General features: G+C 35.1%; 1 protein-coding gene across 5 annotated transcripts in view; it reads right to left on the reverse strand.

Annotated features, from left to right (window-relative positions):
- Positions 1-14653, reverse strand: part of PEAK1 (pseudopodium enriched atypical kinase 1) — a 204680-nt gene that overhangs the window by 68184 nt on the left and 121843 nt on the right. For 2 of the 5 annotated variants that reach the window (XM_031440779.2, XM_031440774.2), the window contains one exon: positions 9930-9974. The exons of 2 other annotated variants lie outside the window; for them this stretch is intronic. The gene's annotated coding sequence lies outside the window, so the exon portion shown is untranslated. Of the gene's footprint in view, positions 1-7550; positions 7673-9929; positions 9975-14653 lie in introns of all 5 variants that reach the window. One more of the 5 variants, XM_031440776.2, reaches the window with a different exon arrangement.

Genomic DNA, 14653 nt, shown 5'->3' on the forward strand with positions numbered 1-14653 from the left:
TGTCTCCTAATTCCGCTAAAATATAAATCTTTACCACTTTACTTACTTCATAAAATCATTAGTGGTTCTCAGTTGCCCATGAAATACATTTGAACTCTTTAGAATAAAGTATACTGCTCTTCTGTGATCAGATACTGTCTTACCATTTAAAAAAACTGGGGGGAGGGTATAGCTCAGCAGTAGAGCGCATGCTTAGCATGCATGAGGTTCTGGGTTCAATTCCCAGTTCTCCTGTTAAAAAAATAAATTAAAAAAAAATCATCTTCTACATGTTGACTCGTATTAACAATTGTTCAAAATTCTACAAAGCTTTTGATGCTTCAGTCAAATGCCAACTCCCCTGTGAAGTTGTAGATCATCCTTTTAGAATTAACAGTTTCCTCCTGAAATTTCCCATCGTGTGGTATTTATGATCATTTGTATACAACTCTCTCTTTCTCACTAACTAGTCTTAGCTCCTTGAAGACAGGAGACTTTTTTTTACATAGTTTCAGCACCTTATAGTTCTTGAATAGATGATTAAGTGATGCTTTATTAACTGGTTTGAAAGATCAAAATAATTTAGAAAGGGACAGAAGCATTCAGACAGAAGTGGCAGCTGACAAGAGACTACCTGAGAGCAAAGAGGGAAGCAAGAAAAAAACAAAAACCAAACTCAAGAACTCAAAAAACTTTTTAGAGTGGGGCAAACAGCCCTAGGATCACTGTATTTTTCAGAATAGCACCATGATTGACATTGACACTAATTATAACAGGATATCAAAATAATGTTGAATTATGTTTGGTATCCTGTATTGAAGATGGGAAGAAAACAAAAGTCTGAAATATATTTTGGGAAGATTTTTACACAAATGGTTTTATTATTTAAAAGTTTATTTATTCAGTTAGAAAATGCCCATTATAAGTAAACCTGCAAAAATAAACAAAGACAGAAGGAGGAAAAAGCAGCCCAAATCTTAGTCTGTATTTTTAAAAAAAAAACATAGGTCACATAAGTACCAAACGATTATTATAACTAAAACCATTTTAATGTTTAAAGAACTCAAACTCACAGTTACCCAGAAAAATGTGGTCAACTAGAACTCATTCTAGTTCCAGCACATAGAGAGCTAAAGTGTTTCTGTTACTGCATATTCTAACTCACTCTCCTGTTTTAATGTGTCACTGAAGAATGGTGGGGTGGGGGAGAGGTGAGGAAATGGGGAACAACAACATCAAAAAAGAAGACAAAAATGGAGGCTGAGAGAGAAAGGGAATCCAAAACAAAGACAAGGTAGGAGGACAATCAAGAAAAGTTTGAGTACGAACAGAAAAACAAGAGAGAGAGCCCAATGCGTGAGCAGACACATTCAGAAAAAGGACAGACAGCTCTTTAATTTCCCCTCTCTTGACTTCCTTTGTTCTAATTGACTTCAGGCTGGTGTGTGTACCCTTAGATGCACGCTGAATTCCAATGAAGTCCTCCTACACATACACTTTGTAACAACACAATCCAGTTAAAAGGATTTTAATTGGTGTGCACCATTCCTTGCAATTTCAACATTTTAAAAATGAATAGTTTCACTAAGTACCAGATGGTGACATGTACTAATTCATCAGGCCTATTCAATGAATGAGCGTATTAAAATAAATGCACCTATTAGACATGTGTTGCTGACGCTCCATCCTGAGGAAGCCTCCCCTTAAATGAGTGCCCACGGAAGGTGCAGATTTACTGTGCAATACTCACAAGTGTCTCCTGCAGTTATTTGCAGCAGCCATACCATCACTCTTGCATTTCCCTCTAGATCACTCGATATTTCATGCTAAGCAGTCTGTGAGCCCTGTATTCCCCTACAAATTGTTTGACCTTTTAAGCAAGAGTCAGCTAAATACTGGGTCTACCATTTTTCTACTAAAGAGAAGATTTTTACAAATTCATCAAGGTCCTTTGTTAAATAAAACAAACAGGTGAAGGATAGATCAAATGAAGCTCTTGATCCAACTCCTCTTTCCCCCAATTTGTCTGTGTGGCAGTGAAAGCATTAGCATTGCTAGGCTGGGGAATAAAACAGGGGAGATGGACATCCTGCATGACAGGTTACCATGCTCTGATTTTCTTTAAATTTTGTTAGCATTGGAGAGAAAGGTATAATCTAATAGTAGGTCTCAAAATATACTAGTACAATTTTTGTTAGAGAAACAACTCCTAGAAGCCATTTATTTCCTTAGTTCCTCTTACTCATTACTCTTCCATTTTATATTATCTTGGATCACCACAATTCTACATATATTCTAATGGCAGTGAGTTTCCCAAATCTTTCCAGATGTACAGAGAGAGTCTGGTTTCTGATCTGTTGATGGCATTGAAAACTGAGTGGCTGATCGGATAAGGAAGTAGCAAGGCACAGACAAAACCTAGACTTTGGAGAAGAACAGAGACTCATATGTCATCTGGTGCACAGCAGGAACTGATAAATGTTAGTTCCCTCTCCAAAATAATAGCAAATTAGTGGGGAAAATTTTTGTTTGTTCGTTATAAAAAATCAACCCGAAGGGAAGTCTAACTGAAGAGAAGTCTAAATATGAGTATCTTTGGAGAATTTAGAGATTATGACAGAAAATGCGATTTGGGGGTATACCTTTAAAATTAAAGACAATATGCTTCACCTTATAAAATAAACCTAGAAGACAGAATTTGAGAAATCTGTGCTTATTTATGATGTAGGGTAATGGTTATTGCTTAAAATTAGAATATATCCAAAAGAATTCTTAGGGGAGGGTAAACCAGTAATATTAAATATGTACTTACAGACTAGAAAAAAAAGCCTCCCTAATGGCAAACGCTATTTAAATTTTATTACTTTCTCTGGGTTCTTGCCAAAAAAAGATGAGGTAGAATTAATTAATTATTCAAGCAGAATTTAATTAATTTAGACATAATTAAAAAACCAAAATAACATGAGCATTTTCATCAAGAGACTTCTGTGCAATAATTCAAATTTTCCCTATTATTTTAATTAATAATTTTTGGCAGATTTCTATTATCTTTCACATGTTGGTTCTGCTTTTTTTCCCCTGTAAATAAGAGAATATTTTGATGGCGTGTTCAGCAGACAAACAAGTTCTTCTTAAGAGTCCTGTGTTTGAGACAAGACAAAACTCAAGAAGACACAGTATCAAAACCAATCACAATTCCCAGTCTAAACGGTGAAAAGGAAACATGCTAGAAAAATTGGAACTCTGCCCAATTGGAGAGGAAGCAATGATTTATGGCAACCTAAGCAGACTAAGACAACTTTTGGACGACTCTGAAAAATAACCTATTGTTAAATTATGAAGAACACAATTACCCTACAAATCCAGGCAAAAAGACAGAAAACACAATGCTCCTTGAACACAGAGGGTATGATTAGCTTAACGTGAAGCTACACGGTAAAGTGCATAGCACCCACTTTCATTTTACAGGTAGCTCTCACTAGCATTTTACAGGTAGCTCTCACTGCATTAATAGTAAAGCTTAGCTTAATGTGGAACAATATCAGAGTCTAAAATAAATACCAAATTTGACAAAAAGCAGATGAGTCAGATACACGAAGGGAGCTGGTGTGGTCTAAGGATGACAGCTAACGCAGGGTTAGGGATTCTACTTCTCTTGTCTTTAAGAAACGATCTGAATTAGTCATTTATGCCTCTGGCTACATGGCAAGCCACCTCCAAGGTGCCTGGAATTCCTTGGAAAGGTGCCATGAATATAGTAATGTAAAAACAGACTCTGAATTAGCTTTTCCCAAAAGAAAACAATGAAAAGACAATATTTTGAATATGCTAGACTTCATGCAATATTTTCAACACTAAAAAGAGCCTTGCTTGACGAAAGGGAGGCAGAACTGATCATTTCTTCATGAAAAAAAGATGATGTCTGGAAATGGGGAAACCTGGTATTCAAACACAAAAGCATATCAACTTATGCCATAAAACCTGAAGTTAATATATAGGTCTTAATGTTGAAAAGACTATAGTGAAACCTCTTTCTAAGAATCTGTTCCCTGAAACCATTAACAGTAATCTTGAATTGCTTAACTGAACTTGATACATCTAGCTCAGGACATGTAACCCTGAGAAGAAATGCTAAACATTTGTTAACGTCTACACAGCTGGTTACAAGAAATCATATCACAGTATAAGTGTGTGAAAGGATTTCATTCTACTTTCAGGGGTAGAGGAAAAGAAAGAAACAAGTATTTGTTGATGTACTACAGCCACTGTGTTGGAAATTTTATATAATATCACCTCATCTAATCCTCATAACAACTCTATGAGATAGGACTCATCTTCTCCAACTACAATGAAGAAACTGAAGCTCAGGGGTATAAAATTAGGAAGTGGTGGAGTTAATATTAGAACTCAGACCATCTGACTCCAAGCCCTATGCTTCTTACAATTAATGGCATTTGTAATGGCAAAGATAATATATTTTACCCCAGAGATGAGGTGCTGTAAAATATAATTCTACATAGTCATAACTCTCTAAAGTTGGTTAGCAGGAAAAATATAAAAAGAAACAAGAAATTCAACCATTTCAATAACAAGAAGAATGAGCTGAAACACATCTGATCCTCCTGGAACATCTTTCAAGCATAAAGAATCACCTCTTAATATTCAAGTTTATATTGAGTATTACTGTGTTTTTTTTTTTTTTTCAGTTTCTCTCTTGTCCTTCACTTGCATGATCAGTAGGTTGAAAATGAGCAGATCCTCAAAATAAATGAAGAAACAAAAACCTTTCAGATCCTGAATGTGGTTTTCAAATTGTGAGGGGACTTTCAAATTGTAAAACGTGAAGCCACTATGCCATATTCACAGTCAGATAAAACTTGTTTTTTATAGTAGGGCTTCTTAAACTTTAATGTGCTTATAAAGTCCCTGGATGTCTTGTAAAATTCAGATTCTGATTTAGTAGGTCTGGAGCCACAGACCACTCTTTGAGTAGCAGGTTTTACAGTATATACAAAATATGGGCATGATGAAAATCTGGGGAAAATAGTATATGAAGAAATAATTTATACTGTTTCTTGGAGATGTAGCTAAAGTAGAATACAATGATGAAGTTTTATTCTTGAACTACATAGCATAGTCTATGGAATTAAAATCAGCTGCACAACTCAGAAGAGCCAACGTGATTCTGAAGAAGGATAAAGTCAGAGGACTGACAGAGGACCCATCTTTAACAATAGCCATAAAGCTACAACAATCAAGACAGTGAAATGGCGAAATTGATGAACTGGTGAAAGAACAGACAAATAGACCTGGAACATTAATAGCCCAGAAACAGACCCATATAAATATAGTAAACTGACCTTTGACAAAGGAGCAAAGGCATTTCAATGGAGAAAATGATAGTCATTTCCACAAATGATACTAGAACAACTAGAAATCTATATAAATCTATATTAAAAAAAGAAAGAGAGAGAGACGAATCTAGACAAAGACTTTCTACCCTTCACAAAAATGGACTATAGGCTTAAATGTAAAACACATCACTACAAAATTCCCATAACATAGGAAAAATCTAAATGACCTTGGATTTAGCGATGACTTTTTAGATATTATACCAAAGGCACGGTCCATGAAAGAAAGAATTGATAATTTGAATTTCATTAAAATTAAAAACTTCTGTCCAGTGAAAGACAGTGTCAAGAGAGTAAGAAGACAAGCCACATAATGGAAGAAAATATTTGCAAAAGGAAGACAAGCCACATAATGGAAGAAAATATTTGCAAAAGATAGATCTGAAAAAGAACTCCTATCCAAAATATAAAGAACTCTTAAAACACAACAAGAAGAAAACAAACAACTAAAAAATGGGCAAAAGATCTGAAAAAATACATAATTCATCAAAGAAGATATGCAGTTAACAAATAATTATATGAAAAGATGCTCAACGTCTGTTGAGCAATCGTCCTCTTTGGTATTTACCAAAAAGATTTGAAAATTTTGTCCACACATGCACACAAATGTTTATGGTGGTTTTATTCATAATTGTTAAAACTTGGAAGCAACGACTCCTTCAATAGATGAATGGATAAGCTGTGTTACACATCCTAAAATGGAATATTATTCAGTGATAAAAATAAATGAGCTGTTAAGCCACACCGATATGTAATAACCTGAACTGCACATCACTAAGTGAAAAAAGTCAGTCAGAAAACACTTCATACTAGCATACGAAGTACCAGCTGGTATATGATATTCTGGAAAAGGCAAAACTATGAAGAGAAGACAGTAAAAAGATTACTATTGTCAGGGGTTTGGGGGAAGGTAAATATGAAAAGGTGGAGCACAGGGGAGTTCTGTACAATGATATAATGGTGGACACATGTCATTATGCATTGTCAAAATACAGAGAATGTACAACACAAATAATGAGCCCTACTGTAAACACTGGACATCAATTGATAATGATATGTCAATGTTGGTTCATTGATTACAATGCATATACCATATTTGTGTGGGATCTTGATGGTAGGGGAGAGTGTGTATGTGTGAGGAGAGCAGGTATATGGGAACTCTCTATACTTTCTGCTCAATTTTGCTATAAACCTAAAACTGCTCTAAAAAAGGTCTATTGATTAAAAAAAATCAAGAGCACGCATGTCTCTAATGCTTAAAAAAAAATGGTTAACTATAACCATGAAATTTTTCCAAAGATAAATCAGTATAGCATTATTGAGTTTATATAAGGCACATAATAATTCTTTTCTTAATTTAAAAATTTTAAATGAGATTTTGTTTCCCAAAACATACTGTTTGATTGATTGACTAGACAGAAGGGAGTCCTTCCTTCAACAACAGGGATCCATAAGAAAGCCCTAGGTGGTGCCACGGGTGCAAGAGGAAAACATGCAGGGATGATGGTGGGTCTCGAACCAGGAGCACCATGTTTCCCATTTTCCTTTCAGGACTCTCACAGCGCTCCTCCTCAGCTCCAGGCTCAGAGAACTGCACAGGACCAGGTTGGGCTGAAAATGGATCTGTGCTATTCTAACTAAGGGGCATGGCTCTGGATGCAGCTCTTTTCCCTGAGACTTTAAACAGAGTTGATAAGAAAAATGCAATGTTTAGGAAATTCTGCTATGCCTTACCCCACCAACTGTAAGTACTGTTTTTATCTTTTAGTTCCTATTTACTGGGCTACTACTAATACTATGTATGTAACATCCTTAATCATATAATAACCTTGAGAGGCAGCAACTAACATTTTAATAAATGAAGTGAGGGACTGAAGAGATTAAGTTCCTTGCCCAGTACTACACAGCTTTTTATTAGTAAGCCAAAATACAAACCCAGTCCTGGCTCACTTCAAAGTCCCACACAGTTCTATTAAATCCTGCTGATTCCATACTCCTTGATAACCACCACGCCTTCTTTGCTGCGTTGAAATACTTCCCTAGTTTCTGATCTTAGCATACCCCATTCCACTTGGGACTTGGGCTCTCTCTCAGTTAGAGCCACTAGTAGCTCTGGGAAAAATGATATCCCCATTCTCAGTATTGTTTCCATGGACTTACACTGGCCAGGTCAACAGCTTCTTCTCAAGGTGAAGATTATTAATTATTGTGAACATTGTGTTCATCCTTCCTTCCAGTCTTCTTAGTTTGATTGCTTACATTAACTAGAAGATCTATGAATTCTAGGCAATAGAATGGAAGAAAAATATTGTCTATCATGCCCAAGGGAAAAAGGTAGGAAAATGACCCCCAAAAATCAAACTGCTCTTTAGAGTAACAGAAACCAAATAAAATAATACAAAATGATGGATTATGGAACAGTTAAAGTCTAATGTGTGAAATATGTGAAAATACCTGGTTTTGTTAAAACAGAAATATCTAACTATGAGAACTCATCTACTGATTAAAAACTGAATTAATGGCATTAAAAAAACAAGTCATGAGCAATTACCAAATAACACACACCCTTTACTCCATCCATTACCACTATGTATAGCAGCTATAAAACATAGGTTCAGTAAAGGGTTCCTTTTGAGACAGGAAGGAAGGGGCAGGGCACAGCCATTTAAGGAATGACACAGAAATTAACACCAAGATGGTGGAAGATTCAACTCCCAGTAGGTCTTGAGACCCAAGATGGCAGGAGGTTTGACTTCCAGTAGACCTTGAGTTTCATTATATGCTCATTGTAATACATTAGCATGGTAAATGACACTTCCACAGGTGCCATGACAGTTCTGAGGCTAACTATAAAAGGTCAAAAAGTAGGTCGTGGCCCAATTTTTGGGAATCCCAGTCCCTTCCCCAAAGTAGTTGGAATAATCCTTCCACTTTGTTAGCATATGAAGATACTGAGCCAATAAAAACTAACAACCTCCACTCCTCGTGGCCACTCTCCTTTCTGAGTGACACAGCCCGCACTCTGTCTATGGAGTGTATAACTACTTTTACTTTAAACTAAGTATTCACCCCCACACCTCACAGCCTTCCTCTTGTCTTTTGAGATAGTCTGCACTCTGCCTATGGAGTATGTCTCTCTCTGAATAAATCTACTTTTATTCAACTGTGGCTTGCTCTTGAATTATTTCCTGTGCAAAGCCAAGGACTCACACTTGGTAGGGTGTGTCCCAGGGACTCAACTGAGACCTGGGACACAGCCATCCTCTTGCCCTACATTTTTCCTGTATCACTTTTATTATCTATTTTTTAAAAAAACTATCTCTTCTCTGTTGCTACTACTTTTGATAATAAGAATGAAATAGAGTCAGCAATAAAAAACCTCCCTCCAAACAAAAGTCCAGGACCAGATGGTTTCACTGGTGAATTCTGCCAAACACACAAAGAAAAACTCATACTAGTTCTTCTCAAACTCTTCTAAAAGATTGTAAAGGAAGGAATACTCCCCAACTCATTCTATGAAGCCACCATCACCTTGATACCAAGACCAGACAAAGACACTACCAAAAAAGAAAATTACAGGCCCAATATCACTGATGAACATAGATGCAAAAATCCTCAACAACATATTAGCAAACAAAATCCAAAAAACACACACACACAAAATACACCATGATCAAGCTGGATTCATCTCAGGAACACAAGGATGGTTCAACATATGCAAATCAAGTCAATGTAATACACCACATCAACAAAAAATCACATGATCATCTCAATAGATTCAGAAAAAGCATTTGATAAAATTCAACATTCATTTATGACAAAATAACTTCTTACCAAAGTGGGTATAGAGAGAACATATCTCAACATAATAAAAGCTATTTATGACAAACCAACAGCTACTGTAATACTCAATGGTGAAAAACAGAAGGTCTTCCTACTAAAATCTGGAAAAAGACAAGGATGCCCACTCTCATCACTTCTATTCAACATAGCCTTGGAAGTCCTAGCCACAGTAATCAGGCAACAAAAATAAATAAAAGGGATCCAAATCAGAAGAGGAGGTAAAATTGTCACTACATGTGGATGACATGATAGTATATATAGAAAACTCCAAAAATTCAGCACAAAAACTACTAGAGCTGATAAAAGAATTCAGCAAGGTAGCAGGATACAAGATTAACATATACAAATCAGTTGCATTTCTTTACAGTAACAATGAATTAGCAGGAAAAGAGGGTAAAGAAACAATCCTTTTTAAAATCACATCCAAAACAATAAAATACTTAGGAATAAATCTGACCAAGGAGGCGAAAGACTTCTACTTTGAGAACTACAAACTATAACCTTTAATGAAAAAGAATATGAGAATGAATATATGTATGTATATGCATGACTGAGATACTGTGCTGTATACCAGAAATTGATACATTGTAACTGACTATACTTCAATTAAAGAAAAAAAAAAAAAAAGAAAAGAAGTAAAGAGTTAAGTATCTACCGACTAGAATGTAAATTTACAGTACAGATTCAACTACTTACTTGCTGGCATAATGGAAAGACAGGATATACATGTTGAATAAAGTTCTATAAAAAGAAAACAAATTGAAACCATATTAAAATAGTTTATTCTAAGAACTTCCATTTCTCTCTTTTTAATATAAGATTCAATAATTTGTTTGTGACACATAAGAGGTGATATAGAAAGTTCAAGATTTCCATATACCCTCAACCATTGAGTCTAAACACCATCAAAGAGAGATTTTCAAAGTATGTGATTAAAGTCAAACCTTTGCATTCATTTTTATCCTTAAGGAAAATTTCCCCCTCCACCTTTTTTTCTTTTTTCTTTTTTTTAACCAGAAAATATCAAATAAGCTAACAGATGGCAAGGGCACTGAATCAAGTCTAATTTGGGTTGAATTCAAGTTTGATTATCTAGAGACATGAAAGCAATTTACCTATATTAGCATCAAATGGCTAATACTGATAAAAATGTTATGGAAATATGATCCAGTAGAAAGCTTTCTGTATTGGGACTCAAAAGACACCCCCCCCCAGGCTAACTAGTTATAAAACTCCGGCAAAGTCACACATTACTTCTGCTGCAGGATCCTTTATCTGCCCAATGGGATGACAAGAACTAATCCCCCTTTCTATGAGATACTGAGAGAATAAGTAGAATCTTTAAAAAATTTTTTTCTTCACTGGGTGTGGTAGGCAGAATAATGACCCTGCAAAGACATACACATTTTAATCTGCAGAACCTGCGAAAATGTTACCTCATATAGCAAAAGGGACCTTGCAGATGTGATTATGTTAGAATCCTGAGAAGAGATTATCCAGGATTATATCTGGGTGAGACCAAAGTAATGACAAATATCCTTAAAAGTGAAGGAGGAGGTAAAATGGTTAGAGTCTGAGTGATGTGGTAAGACCAAAACTTGAGCAGCCATTGTTGGCTCTGAGGATGGAAATGGGCCGTAAGACAAAGAACGCAGGCAAGCCTCTAGAGGGTGGAAAAGGCAAGCAAAAGAACTCTCCCGTAGAAGGAATGCAACCTTGCCAAAAACTGGATTCTAACCCATTGAGCCTAATTTCAGATTTCTGATCTCCAGAACTTTAAGATTAATAAATTTATGTTGTTTTAAACCACTGAGTCCATTGTGATTTCTTAGAGCCGTAGTAGGAAACTAAGGCATTGGGTTCAATGTCAGCTCTGACACTTGTCCTAGCTATGTGTTCTTGGGCCAGTTTTCTATGTCTCTGAACTTTAGTTTCCTTATCTGTAAAATGGGGGTTAAAATTGGCAACTACTGATTGTTATAGGTATCAAATAGGACAAGTGCTAAGTGCTATTCAGTGGTTTAAAAAAGTTAGCTGTTTGTTTATTACTCTTTATGCTACACTAAAGCAATGTAATACAATTATTTTTATAAAATCTACATGCAACTCATAGTTTCCACATACATAAAAAATGAACATTAAAGTTTCGATCACTCAAGTTATTGGAAATACATCGATGTAGAAGTCATTGGTTTGTTCTCATAGACTGTAAGGTTGAAATTCTTTTAGATCTCAAAGTTTTCAAAGGGAAGAAGCAGTATGTGTATAATTTGTTTTAAATACAGATTATACATCCAGTATAAAGTCAGACTCAGCATTGATTTTATCCTTAGGTTATTTCTTTATCCTTCAGGAAAAGGTGACTTACATACCAGGAAACTTTTGATGACCTAAGATAAAATTTAAGATAAGACAGATCACGATAGTCCCACCTTTTAATTTTACTAATAAATAAAGAGAAATTCACAAGGAAGTTAAATGATTCGGTTTGTTACCAATGCTCAGTCAGTTCATGTCAGAGATGGATTACGTCCTGGGTTTTCTACATCCAGATCTGTGCTATTTTGTAACAGTAGGGATCACCAAACTACGGCCCACAGGTCAAATCTGGTCTGCCACCTGTTTTTTGTAAATAAAATTTTACTGGAACACAGGCATACCCATCATTTACATATTGTTTACAGCTGTTTTCCTGATACAAAGGCAGAGCTGAGCAGTTGGAACAGAGACTGGGCAGTAAAGCTTAATTTATTTATGACCTGGCCCTGATACAAGAAGTCGGCTGACCCCTGTGCTACAGTGTATTGCTTCTCAAGGCATGGAAGCTAATTTATTTTTTAAATGTTTCAAATCAATAGATTTTTTTAAAATGACCTTGCAGCAAAGTTTTAAGAATGTCACACAAATAAAGGAATATTATGGCTTAATGTACCGTATAACATTAAATATGGATGAAATTCTGTGCAGTGCAGATTCCATGGCTCCACTAAGACACCATGGGGTTGAGTTCAATTTTGGCTAAATGATGTTGATTTAATAACAGCAAAACTACTCGTCTCAGCGTACAAATGTCAAGCAAAATAATATAATAACTTATTGCTGTAATCATTATTCAGTAAGAACTACTGTAAACATATTCAATCACAATTTATATTAAAAATTGGTAATTATTAAAAATAATGTAAAACATGATGTTTCCTTCATAAAGCATTTATTCATTAATATTTATTGAGTACCTCATCCTAGTGGGATTATATACCTTTTATAAGACTCATATCCCTGTTTTCTTACAATTGAGTAAGGGGAAAGGAACTAATAATTAATGGATGTGCAGAAGCACCACATCTAAAACATATAACCACTGAATTTTCAAAATAAGCATACAGAGAAAGAACTCGCATTTTCATTTTTATAGCTGAAGAAACAGATTCAGGGAAAGTGAGCGTCCCTCCAAGGTTCCACCATTAGAGCTACCAAGTGGTTGAGCTGGACTTGCCCAGGCTTTTCAGTCTCTTAAGATTCCCTTTTCCTTACTTCTCCTGCTTTTCATAACACCTTCAGATTCAACATTCTTTCTTGTATTTGTGGTATGGAACTGTATATGTGGATAGAACAGATGATTATTTGTTCAAGTACTTTGGATTCAAAGCTCCTTTTGAGAAAATTAAAAACTGGTCTTGTCTTCAGATACTTTCCATGGGGAAGTGAAATAGCCCTAAGTTTGGGCAAAAAGATAAATTAGGCTCCTAAACATTAAAAAAATATCAATTTTGCCATTTATACAATTCCATCACCTAAAGTATATCTATCTCCCTTGGATCCAATAATACAGGATACAGGCATATCTGAGACTCATGAGAGAATCTCATAAAATTGATGAAATCCAGTTTATTCTAAAAGTCTCCTGGCTACTCTTCAGCAGAGCCCAAACAAAGAATACTTTAGTTATCTGGTCCCTTCGCTAAACTCTACACTTGTGTGTAGATCATCCATAAGCAACAAAGTAGGACAGTGTTATCCCCAAAGTCCTGTGAAAAGGTCATCAATGAATTTAGACTTAACATCTGACTTTTTATAAAAAGCAGTAAGAGAAACATCTAATCCAAGAATATTCCTAGCTTTTTTGCAAAACCCCAAGGATTTATTTGAGTTGTTTATTATGCCCAACTTCTCATGCATAGGATTCATGTAATATCTCCTAGAGTTTAGTGTAAGAAAAAATAATTTTTTTCATTTATCAAATGAGAAACTTTTTAAAGTAACACATAGGTTAGGAATATGAAAAAAAAGGAAATTATTTTGTTGGATAAAGTAAATTTTGAGAGATCACAATTTCCTATGTTGAATGTATTTCCAAAGCAATACGTTTACAGTCAGAAAAGACTGAAATCCAATTAACTGGGACACCTCATTAAATGCAATGTTGTTCTAACCACTGCTTTAGAGAAAAGAAAATAAACAATGAGATATGCAAAAGTCAGACTTTGGGGAATCCAAGAGATCCCTGCCCTCTCCCCCTCCAAATTAGCCTAGTTGGGGAGTTGAAATATACAAATAAAATGTAAAACACAGAAACACAGAAAATGAGAAGTAGCATCCCAAGATTTACAGATAAAGAATTCCAGGATTTTAAAGAAATCAAACATTTCCCAGATACTTAGAATGTCTGATGTTTTTACTCTTTACTGAATATTCAAGTTTCCATCTAGAATTATCTCCAACCTAAAGAACTTCTTCATCATTTATTTTGTTGCAGGTCTCTTGGGAGCAAATTATCCCTGTTTTCTTTTATCTGAAAATGTTGTCTGTCTTCGTTCTTTTTTTTTAACTGATACATAATTGATATCAGTTTTAGGTATACTATGTAATTTGATATTTGAATATTGTATATATTGCAAAATGATCATCATGATAAATCCAGCCTTCATTCTGGAATAATATTTTTACTGGGTATAGAAATTCTAGATTGACAGTTCATTTTTCTCCAGCACTTTCAAGATGCTATCCTTCTCTTTTCTGTCTTCGATGGTTTCTAATGAGAAGCCAACTATTAAACACCATCTAACAGACCTTTGAGGCTTTGTTCATTTTCCTCCAATATTTCTTTTTTTCTCTTGGATAAATAATATTGATCTATTTGAAATCACTTACTCTTTCCTCTGTCATGTCCACTCAGCTGTTAAGTCCATCCAGTGAGTTTTTCATTTCAGAAATAGTATTTTCCAGTTGGTCTTTTTTCATTTCTATTTCACTGCCAAGACACTGCATTTCTCTGATGAGATTTTCATGCATTGAAAGCATGCTTTGCTTTACTTCATTGATAATAGTTATAATAGCTGTTTTGAAACTCCTGTAGGTTAATTCCAACACCTGATTCATCTTGAGGTTGGAAACAAAAGATTATCTTTTCTTTCTTTTTT

The sequence above is a fragment of the Camelus dromedarius genome, chromosome 29 (assembly GCF_036321535.1).
Source record: "Camelus dromedarius isolate mCamDro1 chromosome 29, mCamDro1.pat, whole genome shotgun sequence".
NCBI classification, from domain to species: Eukaryota; Metazoa; Chordata; class Mammalia; order Artiodactyla; family Camelidae; genus Camelus; species Camelus dromedarius.